This window comes from Lampetra fluviatilis, chromosome 18, assembly GCF_964198595.1.
Source record: "Lampetra fluviatilis chromosome 18, kcLamFluv1.1, whole genome shotgun sequence".
Taxonomy (NCBI): domain Eukaryota; kingdom Metazoa; phylum Chordata; class Hyperoartia; order Petromyzontiformes; family Petromyzontidae; genus Lampetra; species Lampetra fluviatilis.
The window spans coordinates 9,902,387-9,917,462 of record NC_136292.1 but is presented as its reverse complement, the minus strand read 5'-3'; the positions used below and the strand labels follow the sequence as shown (position 1 = coordinate 9,917,462).

At 39.4% G+C, this 15,076-nt stretch overlaps 1 long non-coding RNA gene across 1 annotated transcript in view; it reads right to left on the bottom strand.

Annotated features, from left to right (window-relative positions):
- Nucleotides 1–1,179: 1,179 nt before the first annotated feature.
- LOC144937211 (uncharacterized) overlaps nucleotides 1,180–15,076 on the bottom strand; it is a 52,576-nt gene continuing 38,679 nt past the window's right edge. Inside the window, exon 6 of the long non-coding RNA XR_013637595.1 lies at nucleotides 1,180–12,828. This is a non-coding gene — a long non-coding RNA (uncharacterized LOC144937211). The remainder of the gene's footprint in view (nucleotides 12,829–15,076) is intronic.

The following is a 15,076-nucleotide window of genomic DNA, read 5'->3' as shown; positions in this document are numbered from 1 at the left end:
AACGACCGAAAGATTTGCACGGTCGTAAGCAAGCAAGCAAGCAAGTGAACTTAATATAAAGGATTTTTAAAAAAATATTAATTTCACTAAACAAAAATGATCCCTGCCAGTGTCCCTGTTAGAACGGCATTTAAACGAATGGATGTTTTGCTCACGTGGGAAGCACCCATGATTGAATCAAGATTGGATCACGCACTGTGGAATTGTATATAATTGTATATTATGTCAAATATATATGATTCATCCAGGCATAGCACCGGCACCGTACGTAGCCAACCGTGCGGGGGAAGGACAACAAACTAAACACACAAAAATGACCACGATCAACCACCATCATGACTATCATAATTTCAATCACTCTCACCATCATCATCCATTGCAGACATATGCAATGATGCATAAAGCCCCACACCACTCACCCAGCAAACACTCTAACGTTGGCCTAACGTTGGCGTGTGGTTGCTGTCATGATCGGCAGCCAGTGTCAAGTATGGGTCTGAAAGAAGGCCCCGCTGTATAACAAATTCGCATCAGGGTGTAATAAATGACATCCCTAGACCAGAAACAATTATTACGCATCATGATGTTTTAACAATTACTGTATACAGTGACAGTAAAAAGTATACATTTTGACTTTAAACTTTCGTGACTGCAGGAATTCATATTCTTTTGTTCTTTCGGCAAAGTCACGTAGATAGCAAAAATAAAAACAAAGTGAATAAAAATGATCAAACAAAAATAAATAAAAAACACTCATGTATATTCTTTGGGTTTTTCGGTAAAGCCACGTAGATAGAAAAAATAAAAAAAAATGGGTGGCTTTCCTGTAGAGAGACAGTGTCCAAATTAGCCATCAGGTCTCCTTTAATAGTTGTGTGGAAACCCTCCCCGTAGAGGTGGTTAACTATTAAAAGAGACCTGATGGCTCAATGGGACACTGTCTCCAACAGTGGGAATTATCCGTTAAAATGTCCGGCGATGAAAACACTACGGTTAGAGAAGCATCAACTTGGTGACATTTTCCCTTACCCATAATTGTTTCGATATTAAATGCTACATTCTATCCCAAATTCTTGCACATGTACTGATCTCATCATGCCATTCTCTGTCGTGGTCATCCTTGGTGCATTTTCTCATTCACCCCATACGCAAACAAAACATTACATTATAACACACACATTAGGAATTAAGTATTTATTGTTTAAATCCATATAAAGACAGGTATTGTCATTTATCTGTATTTACACATTTTACAAGGCACCCATTTTATTTTTCTCACGCAAAAAACTATTCCTGCCATTCCTCTGCCTCATCCCAACTATGTTTGTGATATTAACTTCCCTCTGCTGCAATAAAAATATATGCTATTAACTGTGCTAGACACCAAAATATAGTACATAATGGCATACTAGTATGGTACGCAAACAACCAGGTGAACATTCTGTTAAAACACAATTACAATTAAATGACTGAAAATAATACTTTAAAAGCAGGCACAAACATTTTTCCAATAAGCCTAAATGCATATTAAAAGTGCGTAATTAAACATGTTATAAAATATACAATGTGTCAGCAAAACTCTAACATAATCGTGTGCTCTATGCAAAGCAACTAAAATATGGTTAATTGTACGTCCACTTCAGTGATACTCTGCAATAAAGTAGTACCCAATAAACATGGAACTTTGAACAACGTTGGAGAGACGTTGGGGCGACGTTGAAGCAACATTGGAACGACGGTTTCAACCACAATCCAACGTTGGCCCAGTGTTTCGTGTTTATTGGGACAGTACTCTCGTTGTACCAATACAGAAATGCTTATTTTGAGAGAACGTAGTACAAACATTAAACACCACCACGCAGTGCAATCAAAAAGAAGGCACCTTATTGACGACAGATCCAGAAGGGAGGTCCACGATTGAAGTGATATTGCGTTAATTCCATGGCTATTATCCTATATTGGTATGGCATTTGTGTATGTTCATGAAAATGGAACATTTCAATAAATTGAATTGTAACTCGTGTATTCCAGGTTAATAAATGCAGGTAAAGTGGTAGATTTTGCAAGCCTAAAAATGCACTTTTCTGATGTATAAATATGCACAAATGTTGTGCACCATTGCTGATACAGTACATTTGCTTTAACATTTATACTCCCAATATCCACACAATATGATCATGTCAATTTCTGCACATGAATATCGAACCATTAAAGTACACCAGATTTGTAAAAATGCATTTTTGATACAGCTAGATCAGTATGGAAGTGGAGAAATTCTGCTTGGGTTTTAAAAAATATATTTCTGACAAGTGTTTCAACAAGTGTAAAATCTCAAGTTTCAGTGACCACACACAGTGCCTAATGATCAAAATAAACGTGAAAACTGCTGCCTTAGCTTTATATACAAACATATGAAACGGTAAAACTCATCAACAGTACCAAAAATAAAGAATCTATTCTAACATGCATTACATTTTCACTTGTAACCAGCCTTTGAGTGCTAAGCAGCTAATTTGTTTTTAAATAAAAATGCAGTTTAGATAGTCGAAAGATGGTTGTGTTTTTCCAAAGCACATGGGCTGCAAAGGGGGGAGGGTTGGATGTTTGTTCAAATAAACAAGTACATTACGTCCCATGTCCGACTGTCACATTTCCGACCCTACATATTAACTGCAACCACTCAGTCGCAGTCTTTTGTGCATGGTGGTGTAGATGTAATTTTCTATAGATGTTTACATATCTGACTTTTTGACATTATCCACCTGTACCTTAGGCCCGAGCGAGTCAGATATGCGATGGTTACTGTACAGTATTGCGTCAAACGTAACTTTGTCATATACACATTATAACTGTGATGTGTATAATCATGGATTAGTACACCAAAATAAAATAGCAATTTATATATACAACTCTGCCACAGTGGTGGTCACACAAGTATACGTCATTATATGTATTTTACTTCGTTACAAAATATGGTTACGGATAGTACATTGGATGTTTCTGTAGATGTACGATAGGTCCATAGGACACTTACACCAAGAGACGGTTTTGATCATTATTTTGGGGTCTACATATATTACAAATTTCTTTGCTTTGTTACTTTTTTTTCTTTTAATTGCAGTTATTGGATGTGCTTTTGAAATAAAATCCACCAATTATTGTTATCTGACAGATTGGCAATGTTGAGGGGGTCTAACATCACGTGCTAAATGACACATTTGATTCTCACAAAAGTTTGAATACAGAAGATGCGGAAGCTCATTAATGTTAAAATAAAATACAAAAATGGTTAACAATTAGTTACGAGCATTATGAAACAAGAAATCTTAAATATTTTCACCTTCAAATATGTTAACTTACTTTATTTCTTGAACACATGTCAGATAAATTAATCGACTATTCATTTGGTGTGGGCCTTGACTTGTGACAAAACAAGTTAATAGATCAGGTGCGTCAGGCATGATAATTTCAAATGCCATGTGAAAACTACTGTATAAAAAAAAGTGTATGAAAAAGATATCAAAGAAGGATGACCAATCCAAGTATTTGGTTTTATTTACAGTATTCAGTATTGTGCCTTCAAAGTTATGAAAAGCCAATTTTTGGTAGTCCGATCTTAATTCCAGTTCCCGTGTCCAGATCCTCTTGTGAGCCAGAGGACATTCGCAAGTCAGGGGAGCTGAGTTTGAGATTGCCAGATGCGTCAGCATCCCCAGAAATGTTTGCGAACCCTTTCTTCTTTGAGGGACCCAGAGAAAACCCTGGGAGTTTGAACTTAGACTTACTCTTCTTGCCAGCAAGGTCTGCTTCATCATCTTGCACATGAAAGTCAAGAGTGCCAGAACGTCCATGTAATTTTGGATCACCAGAAATTTCAGCACCATGTCCCCCAAGGGTATAAGAGCCTTTTGATGAAAATCCTGATTGGACGTTTGGTGATTTCAAAGACAAGTCACTAATATTCACACCTGGGGAAGAGTAATTTCCCTTTACTCGTGGAGAAGAAACATCTAGATCAATATTTGCTTCAGGAGTTCTGATTTTAGGTCCAGAAAAACCAAAGTTAGGTGTTTTCATGTCGGGGCCCTTAAAGTGACCCTTTGGTCCTTTAACATCGAGGTCAGTATCAAGGTCAATACTTCCTTTTGGTGCTCTGAAATTAATATCTGGTGCATGCAAATCACCTTCCATATTTGGTCCGGAATAATTCAAACGTCCTCCCATATTTGGTACATTCACATCTGCATCAAAAGAAGGCGTCTTTAAGTTTGGCATGTTAGTTTTAACTTTTGGACCTTTGAGATTAACGTTTGGGGATTCAGCATCAAAATCAGCATCGAAATCTGGTCCAGATGCTTTCGGTAAAGACACGTTAAATTTGGGCATCTTTAAATGAGGTACTTTCATCTTCCCTCCTGGTCCATCAAAGTCAATATTAGGTCCACTAATATTACCACCAATATTTGGACCTTTAAGATGAACGTCAGGGGTATCCAAATTGGCATTGACTTTTGGAGCTTTCATGCCTCCTCCCAGTTTTGGCCCCGATATATTTAAATCTGCATCGGGAAGATCCACATCAAAATCACCATCTGGGCCTGATATCTTTGGCTTTGACATACCAAAAGAAGGCATGTGAAACTTGCCTTTTGGTCCTTTGAGATCAACATCAGGGGCATCGAAATTGGCATTGACCTTTGGTGCTTTCATGCCTCCTCCCAGTTTTGGGCCAGAAATGTTTAAATCTGCATCGGGAAGATCCACATCAAAATCACCATCTGGGCCTGATATCTTTGGCTTTGAAATACCGAAAGAAGGCATGTGAAACTTGCCTTTTGGACCTTTGAGATCAACATCAGGAGCATCCAAATTGGCATTGACCTTTGGTGCTTTCATGCCTCCTCCCAGTTTTGGGCCAGAAATGTTTAAATCTGCATCGGGAAGATCCACATCAAAATCACCATCTGGGCCTGATATCTTTGGCTTTGAAATACCGAAAGAAGGCATGTGAAACTTGCCTTTTGGTCCTTTGAGATCAACATCAGGGGCATCCAAATTGGCATTGACCTTTGGTGCTTTCATGCCTCCTCCCAGTTTTGGGCCAGAAATGTTTAAATCTGCATCGGGAAGATCCACATCAAAATCACCATCTGGGCCTGATAACTTTGGCTTTGAAATACCGAAAGAAGGCATGTGAAACTTGCCTTTTGGACCTTTGAGATCAACATCAGGGGCATCGAAATTGGCATTGACCTTTGGTGCTTTGAGGTCTCCTTCAAAGTGCGGTCCAGATATATCGAGGCCACCTTTCACCTTTGGCATTTTCAGATTTGCATCAAGATCTGGTCCAGATAATTTTGGCCCAGACATATTGAATGTTGGCATTTTTATGTTAGGTCCTTTAATACCTCCTTCTGGTCCATCAAAGTCAAGGTTAGGTCCACTAAGTTTTCCACGAATTTTTGGAGTTGAAACATCGAAATTTCCTTTTGGTGCTTTCAGGTCCACATCAACATCTGGGCCATGAAGCTTTGGTCCAGAGATTCCAAACTTTGGCATGGACATTTTAGGTTTTTTTAATTTTAGATCCGGACCTTGAATGTCAAAGTCTGGTGCATTGGCATCCAATCCAATGTCTGGGGCCTTAAAATCAACATTCGGAGACTTCAGGTCAATATTTCCTTTCATATTAGGCATTTTCATATCCAAATTAGGATTAGGTATGTCCAAGTCTGCTGTGGGAAGTTTTGCTCTTGATCCTGAGAAACCAACTTTGGGAAACTTAAATTTGGATTTTTTCAATGTTCCGCCATGACCAGTAATATCGATGTTTGGAGACTCCATATTAATATCAAGTGCAGGAGTTTTAGGTGTCTTCAAACCCCCTTCAATGTTCACATCAGGAATACTTGCTGCTCCTTTAATATTAGGTGTGTTCAGATCAACATTAAGATCTGGAACAGATATTTTCTTACCAGCAGTACCAAACTTTGGCAATTTGAATTTTGGTGACTTAGTTTTAATATCAGGCCCTTCTAATGACAGATTAGGACTATCAATGTTGACTCTTGGTTGTTTAATTCCAACATTTGGTCCTTTAAGGTCCACTTTTGGCATGTCAATTCCTCCTCCTATCTTTGGACCAGATAGGTTAAAATCAGCGTCTGGTAGATTACCATCAAAATCACCATCTGGCCCTGATATCTTTGGCTTTGATATACCAAAAGAAGGCATGTGAAACTTGCCCTTTGGACCTTTGACATCAATATCTGGAGCTTCCAAATCAGCATTCAGTTTTGGTGCTTTGAGGTTTGCATCAATATGTGGTGCAGAAAGATCTAGCCCTCCTTTCATCTTTGGCATTTTAAGATCTATATCTGGCCCAGATAATTTTGGCCCAGACATATTGAATTTAGGCATTTTTAAGTGAGGTCCTTTGATGTTTCCTCCTGGTGCATCAAGGTCAATGTTAGGTCCACTAAGTTTTCCACCTATGTTTGGAGCAGAAATGTCAATATCGCCTTTGGGCGCTTTGAGGTCAACGTCAAGATTTGGGGCATGCAGTTTGGGACCAGAGATCTTGGGCATTGAAAACTTTGGTTTCTTTAAATTTATATCTGGACCTTCAAGATCAATATTGGGAGCCTTGAGATCAATCTTTGGTGTTTTGATACCTCCCCCCAGTTTGGGTCCAGATATATTCAAATCTGCATCTGGAAGATTTACATCAATATCACCATCTGGACCTGAAATCTTTGGCTTTGACATACCAAAAGAAGGCATCTTCACATCTGGCATGTTAAACTTGCCTTTTGGACCTTTGAGATCAATGTCAGGAGCATCCAAATTGGCATTGAATTTTGGAGCTTTAATGCCTCCACCCAATTTTGGTCCTGAAATGTTTAAATCTGCATCTGGAAGATTTACATCAAAATCACCATCTGGACCTGAAATTTTTGGCTTTGATATACCAAAAGAAGGCATATGAAACTTGCCTTTATGACCTTTTATATCGATATCTGGAGCATCCAGATCAGCATTTAATTTTGGTGCTTTGAGATCTCCTTCAATATGTGGTGCAGAAATATCTAGGCCCCCTTTCATCTTTGGCATTTTAAGATCCACATCAAGATTTGGGCCAGATAATTTTGGTCCTGACATATTGAATTTAGGCATTTTTAAGTGAGGTCCTTTGATGTTCCCTCCTGGTGCATCAAGGTCAATATTAGGTCCACTAATTTTTCCACCTATGTTTGGAGCAGAAATGTCAATATCTCCTTTAGGCGCTTTGAGGTCAACGTCAAGATTTGGGGCATGCAGTTTGGGACCAGAGATCTTGGGCATTGAAAACTTGGGTTTCTTTAAATTTATATCTGGACCTTCAAGATCAATTTTCGGAGCCTTGAGATCAACCTTTGGTGTTTTGATACCTCCCCCCAGTTTGGGCCCAGATATATTCAAATCTGCATCTGGAAGATTCAAATCAAAATCACCATCTGGACCTGAAATCTTTGGCTTTGACATACCAAAAGAAGGCATCTTCAAATCTGGCATGTTAAACTTGCCTTTTGGACCTTTGAGATCAATGTCAGGAGCATTCAAATCGGCATTGAATTTTGGAGCTTTAATGCCTCCACCCAATTTTGGTCCTGAAATGTTTAAATCTGCATCTGGAAGATTTACATCAAAATCACCATCTGGACCTGAAATTTTTGGCTTTGACATACCAAAAGAAGGCATCTTTAAATCTGGCATGTTAAACTTGCCTTTTGGACCTTTGAGATCAATGTCAGGAGCATCCAATTCGGCATTGAATTTTGGAGCCTTGAGATCTCCTTCAAAATGTGGTGCAGATATATCTAGGCCTCCCTTCATTTTTGGCATTTTAAGGTTTGCATCAAGGTCTGGGCCAGATAACTTTGGCCCAGACAGATTGAATTTAGGCATTTTTAAGTGAGGTCCTTTGATGTTCCCTCCTGGTGCATCAAGGTCAATGTTAGGTCCACTAATTTTTCCACCTAGATTTGGAGCAGAAAAATCAATATCTCCTTTAGGTGCTTTGAGGTCAAAGTCAAGATTTGGAGCATGCAGTTTGGGACCAGAGATCTTGGGCATTGAAAACTTGGGTTTCTTTAAATTTATATCTGGACCTTCAAGATCAATATTTGGAGCCTTGAGATCAATCTTTGGTGTTTTGATACCTCCCCCCAGTTTGGGCCCAGATATATTTAAATCTGCGTCTGGAAGATTCACATCAAAGTCACCATCTGGACCTGATATCTTTGGCTTTGACATACCAAAAGAAGGCATCTTCAAATCTGGCATGTTAAACTTGCCTTTTGGACCTTTGAGATCAATGTCAGGGGCATCTAAATCGGCATTGAATTTTGGAGCTTTAATGTCTCCACCCAATTTTGGTCCTGAAATGTTTAAATCTGCATCTGGAAGATTCACATCAAAATCACCATCTGGACCTGAAATTTTTGGCTTTGACATACCAAAAGAAGGCATCTTCAAACCTGGCATGTTAAACTTGCCTTTTGGACCTTTGAGATCAATGTCAGGGGCATCTAAATCAGCATTGAATTTTGGAGCTTTAATGCCTCCACCCAATTTTGGTCCTGAAATGTTTAAATCTGCATCTGGAAGATTCACATCAAAGTCACCATCTGGACCTGATATCTTTGGCTTTGACATACCAAACGAAGGCATCTTTAAATCTGGCATGTTAAACTTGCCTTTTGGACCTTTGAGATCAATGTCAGCGGCATCTAAATCAGCATTGAATTTTGGAGCTTTAATGCCTCCACCCAATTTTGGTCCTGAAATGTTTAAATCTGCATCTGGAAGATTCACATCAAAGTCACCATCTGGACCTGATATATTTGGCTTTGACATACCAAACGAAGGCATCTTTAAATCTGGCATGTTAAACTTTCCTTTGGGACCTTTGAGATCAATGTCAGGGGCATCTAAATCCGCATTTAGTTTTGGAGCCTTGAGATCTCCTTCAAAGTGTGGTGCAGATATATCTAGGCCTCCTTTCATCTTTGGCATTTTAAGGTTTGCATCAAGGTCTGGGCCAGATAACTTTGGCCCAGAGACATTGAATTTAGGCATTTTTAAGTGAGGACCTTTGATGCTCCCTCCTGGTCCATCAAGGTCAATGTTAGGTGCACTAAATTTTCCACCTATATTTGGAGCAGAAATATCGAAATCTCCCTTTGGTGCTTTAAGGTCCACATCCAGATCTGGGGCATTAAGTTTTGGACCAGAAATCTTGGGCATTGAAAACGTTGGCTTTTTCAACTTTAAATCAGGACCATGAAAGTCTATATCCGGTGCATCAACATCTAATCCAAAATTCGGAGCTTTGAGATCAACCTTTGGTTTTTTGATACCTCCCCCCAGTTTGGGCCCAGATATATTCAAATCTGCATCTGGAAGATTCACATCAAAATCACCATCTGGACCTGATATCTTTGGCTTTGACATACCAAAAGAAGGCATCTTCATATCTGGCATGTTAAACTTTCCTTTTGGACCTTTAAGATCAATGTCAGGAGCATCCAAATTGGCATTTAATTTTGGAGCTTTAATGCCTCCACCCAATTTTGGTCCTGAAATATTTAAATCTGCATCTGGAAGATTTACATCAAAATCACCATCTGGACCTGAAATTTTTGGCTTTGACATACCAAAAGAAGGCATCTTTAAATCTGGCATGTTAAACTTGCCTTTTGGACCTTTGAGATCAATGTCAGGGGCATCTAAATCAGCATTGAATTTTGGAGCTTTAATGCCTCCACCCAATTTTGGTCCTGAAATGTTAAAATCTGCATCTGGAAGATTTACATCAAAGTCACCATCTGGACCTGATATCTTTGGCTTTGACATACCAAAAGAAGGCATCTTCAAATCTGGCATGTTAAACTTGCCTTTTGGACCTTTGAGATCAATGTCAGGAGCATCCAAATCGGCATTGAATTTTGGCGCCTTGAGATCTCCTTCAAAATGTGGTGCAGATATATCTAGGCCTCCCTTCATTTTTGGCATTTTCAGGTTTGCATCAAGGTCTGGACCAGATAACTTTGGCCCAGACAGATTGAATTTAGGCATTTTTAAGTGAGGTCCTTTGATGCTTCCTCCTGGTCCATCAAGGTCAATGTTGGGTCCACTAACATTTCCACCAATATTTGGAGCAGAAATATCGAAATCTCCCTGTGGTGCTTTAAGGTCCACATCCAGATCTGGGGCATTAAGTTTTGGACCAGACATCTTGGGCATTGAAAACGTTGGCTTCTTCAACTTTAAATCAGGACCATGAAGGTCGATATCTGGTGCATTCATGTCAAATCCAATATTCGGAGCCTTCAGATCAACCTTTGGTTTTTTGATACCTCCCCCAAGTTTGGGCCCTGATATATTAAAATCTGCATCTGGAAGATTTACATCAAAGTCACCATCTGGACCTGATATCTTTGGCTTTGACATACCAAACGAAGGCATCTTTAAATCTGGCATGTTAAACTTGCCTTTGGGACCTTTGAGATCAATGTCAGGGGCATCTAAATCCGCATTTAGTTTTGGACCTTTGAAATCCCCTTCAATGTGTGGTGCAGATATATCTAGGCCTCCCTTCATCTTTGGCATTTTAAGGTTTGCATCAAGATCTGGCCCAGACACTTTTGGACCAGACAGATTGAATTTAGGCATTTTGAAGTGAGGACCTTTGATGCTCCCTCCTGGTCCATCAAGGTCAATGTTAGGTCCACTTAAATTTCCACCAATATTTGGAGCAGAAATATCGAAATCTCCCTTTGGTGCTTTAAGGTCCACATCCAGATCTGGGGCATTAAGTTTTGGACCAGACATCTTGGGCATTGAAAACGTTGGCTTTTTCAACTTTAAATCAGGACCATGAAAGTCGATATCCGGTGCATCAACATCTAATCCAATATTCGGAGCTTTGAGATCAACCTTTGGTTTTTTTATACCTCCCCCCAATTTGGGCCCAGATATATTCAAATCTGCATCTGGAAGATTCACATCAAAATCACCATCTGGACCTGATATCTTTGGCTTTGACATACCAAAAGAAGGCATCTTCATATCTGGCATGTTAAACTTGCCTTTTGGACCTTTGAGATCAATGTCAGGAGCATCCAAATCGGCATTGAATTTTGGAGCTTTAATGCCACCACCCAATCTTGGTCCTGAAATGTTTAAATCTGCATCTGGAAGATTTACATCAAAATCACCATCTGGACCTGATATCTTTGGCTTTGACATACCAAAAGAAGGCATTTTTAAATCTGGCATGTTAAACTTGCCTTTTGGTCCTTTAAGATCAATGTCAGGGGCATCCAAATTGGCATTGAGTTTTGGAGCTTTGAGATCTCCTTGAATGTGTGGTGCAGAAATATCTAGGCCTCCTTTCAGCTTTGGCATGTTAAGGTTTGCATCAAGATCTGGCCCAGACAATTTTGGCCCAGCCACATTGAATTTTGGCATTTTTAAGTGAGGACCTTTGATGTTCCCTCCTGGTCCATCAAGGTCAATGTTAGGTCCACTAAAATTTCCACCAATATTTGGGGCAGAAATATCGAGATCTCCCTTCGGTGCTTTAAGGTCAACATCTACGTTTGGGCCATGAATCTTCGGACCGGACATTCCAAACTTTGGCATGGAAAATTTCGGTTTTTTTAATTTTGCATCAGGACTGTGAATATCAATGTCAGGTGCATCAACATCCAATCCCATCTTTGGGGCTTTAAGATCAACTTTCGGTGATTTTATTTTTCCTCCAAAGTTTGGTGAAGATATATCTAAATTAGCATCTGGTAGATTTACATCAAAATCACCCTCTGGCCCTGATAGTTTTGGCTTTGACATACCAAATGAAGGCGTATTTAATTCTGGCATATTCATCTTGCCTTTGGGGCCTTTTATTCGAATGTCTGGGGCTTCCAAATCAGCATTCAGTTTTGGTGCTTTGATGCCTCCCGCAATGTTAGGTGCTGATATATTTATATCTCCTTTTGCCTTTGGCTTTTTGAGGTCTACATCAAGATCTGGTCCAGAAACTTTTGGTCCAGACAAACTGAACTTGGGCATTTTCAATTTTGTCCCTTTAATACTTCCTTCAGGGCCATCAAGATCCAAGTCAGGCCCACTAACCTTTCCCCCTACCTTCGGAGCAGACAGATTAACATTTCCCTTTGGTGATTTTAGATCAACGTCAACATCTGGTCCATGTACCTTGGATCCAGACAAACTAAATTTAGGCATCGTTAGTTTGGGTTTTTTTAATTTTGCTTCGGGGGCGTTAACATCAATATTCGGTGCATCAATGTCCAATCCAACGTTTGGTCCTTTGATATCAAAGTCTGGACCTTCAATTCTTCGTGCAGGAACATTTACATTTCCCTTTGGTGCTTTGAAATCAATGTGTGGCATCTGAACCTTTTGTGACCCTGACAACCCAAATTTTGGTAATGTCATTTTCGGTAATCCAATTGTTGAGTATGTTCCTTCATTTTTCATACGAGGATTATTGATGTCAATATTGGGACCCTTAACATTTGGTCCAGATAAACCAACACTGGGTGATCTGAATTTACCCTCTGACCCTTCGAATGTAATTTCATGTGGCCCAAGTGTATAACTTGTCGCCTTTGGCTTCACTCTGAGGTCTCCTGTGGCATCACCAGAAACACTGGCGCTCCCAAAGCTTGGAAGTGTTGCGTCAAATTCTCCACGTTTTCTTGGTGCCTGTGGACCTTTGAAATAGAGCGAAGTTGAGTAATTTCCTTCCGGAGCCTCCATCTGAAACAAAAAACAAAACAGTTTACGCTTTAACAAGAGTATAAAGTGCATTTTAAACATAGGTTAAATTAATAAAAACAAGTGATACACAAGCAAGCATATGTAAATACCGAAGTGTCTATAATCGTGGGTGTTTTTGAGTGCACAAATATATGTATAAAGTCACTCTGTTTATGATTGCTTATATGGGGTCATGTACAGATTAAATGTTATCAATGTTTAACAATAGTGTTTTAAACAATACAAGCAACAAAATCTCAGTCTCCCCTCCACGTAAGAATATTATTTGATATCCAGCCATATATATTTCCCAAAAAATGTAAAGGAAAAACTAAATACTAAATATTGCTCTTGAAGGATTGTTAACTTTATAATTAGTTTTTTTACACTTTAAGCAAATTGCATTTTTTTTCTTGCAAATATGAATTGCTGAAAAACTACTCTGCACAATGAGACATCTCCTTTACCAGTGGCAAAATATATTAATAGGTTTTTACCCTTTCAACTGGTACAAAAACTGACACCTTTATACAAGGCATCATGTTTGCAATAACCACAACACAAGCAGTCAAAATGCAAACAAAAAGAAACAACTCTGATAATGATATGCACTGTCCTTGAAGTTGATTGGTCCACACCCGAGACAGCTTTTCTTAGAGCTTAGTCTCCATTGATGTTGGACCAGATGACGCCAAAAGGCGCACAACTCAAAGACAGCGCACTATCAGAGTATTGAGAGCTCGGAGTAAGCATTTACACTATGAGACATCTCTTTTACCAGTGGCAAAATAAAGTAATAGGTTGCTTACCCCGAGCTCTCAATACTCTGATAGTGCACTGTTTTTGAATCGTATGCCTTTTGGCGTCATCTGGTCCAACACCAATGGAGACTAGGCTCTAAGAAAAGCTGTCTCGGGTGTGGACCAATCAACTTCAAGGACAGTGTATATCATTATCAGAGTTGTTTCTTTTTGTTTGCATTTTGACTGCTTGTGTTGTGGTTATTGCAAACATGATGCCTTGTATAAAGGTGTCAGTTTTTGTACCAGTTGAAACGGTAAAAACCTATTACTACTCTGCACAATTTAATTACATGACATGTGTAGTCACATTTCTGGGGGCTGTAACAACGGTCAGCTTTAAAATAATTAACCTTATTGCACGGTACAGAAAGAAAATGTATGAAAAATAACGCGTAACGGTGAACACAGGGTTAATGCTGCGTGGACGGACAGCGGCTAGGACAAGTGGGGCAATGTACTTATCTGGGAAACATTCTGACAGACGATGGCAGATACTCGAATGACATTAGAGCCATAATAGTCATGGAGAAAGCGGAATTGAGCAAGAGAAGAATACTATATCTATGGGACCTTTTGCCAGTATCAAAATTATGAAAACATAGGAATAGGCTTTCTCCTTTCTGGCATTAAAACAGGTCTTAAGATGTTTAAACACCAAATAGATACCTATTGCAAGGCACCAAGTCTGCATCAACCACACATACGTGTGGCAAAACATGCAAACAAAAATACTCTGATTATGTATGCATTGTCCTTAAAACTGATTGTCCTACACCATGGACAGCCCTATTTATGACATTGTCTCACAAGTGTTAGAATTCTGCTAACAAGACAATTGAAACCATTACACTTTATATTTATTTTACCAGGTAAGGCCTACTGAGCTATAGAGCTCTTTTTCAGACGCGACCTGGCCACAAATGATAGCCGAACGAAGTGGCTTATCATGTGGAAATTTATAGTAGCCAAATACTCTTAACGCATCTTTCAAAATGTGGAGGGAAAAACTGGAGGGACCTGGAGAAAAATCCATGCGACCATAGGGAAAACATGCGAACTTCAAGTATACAGCAGGCGCCAGGGTTGGGATAACATCCATGACCCCCTGTATACCAGGCGAGGTAGTTACCACCGCGGCGACTTAGCAGAGAGTTGAAGAAGTGAGTGATGATGCTAGCATGTGGCGTGTAGTGTTGCATGCAGCAGAAACTGGGACTGGGAAAGAAAGACACTAGATGCCTGTACAATCTTGAAATGAGGGTTGTGGCATGGAACGCAGTAAATCATGTGGACGGAGATGAAGAGTAACGTGGAAGTTTCTAGAGAAACTTCATTAGGACAGAAATCTAATTAGAATTGGACACATTCTGGGAGCTAAAGTTTGACGAAGGAAGTATTGAAAACGATGGATATCAGAGAAAGAGGCCAAAAGGCAGAAACAAATA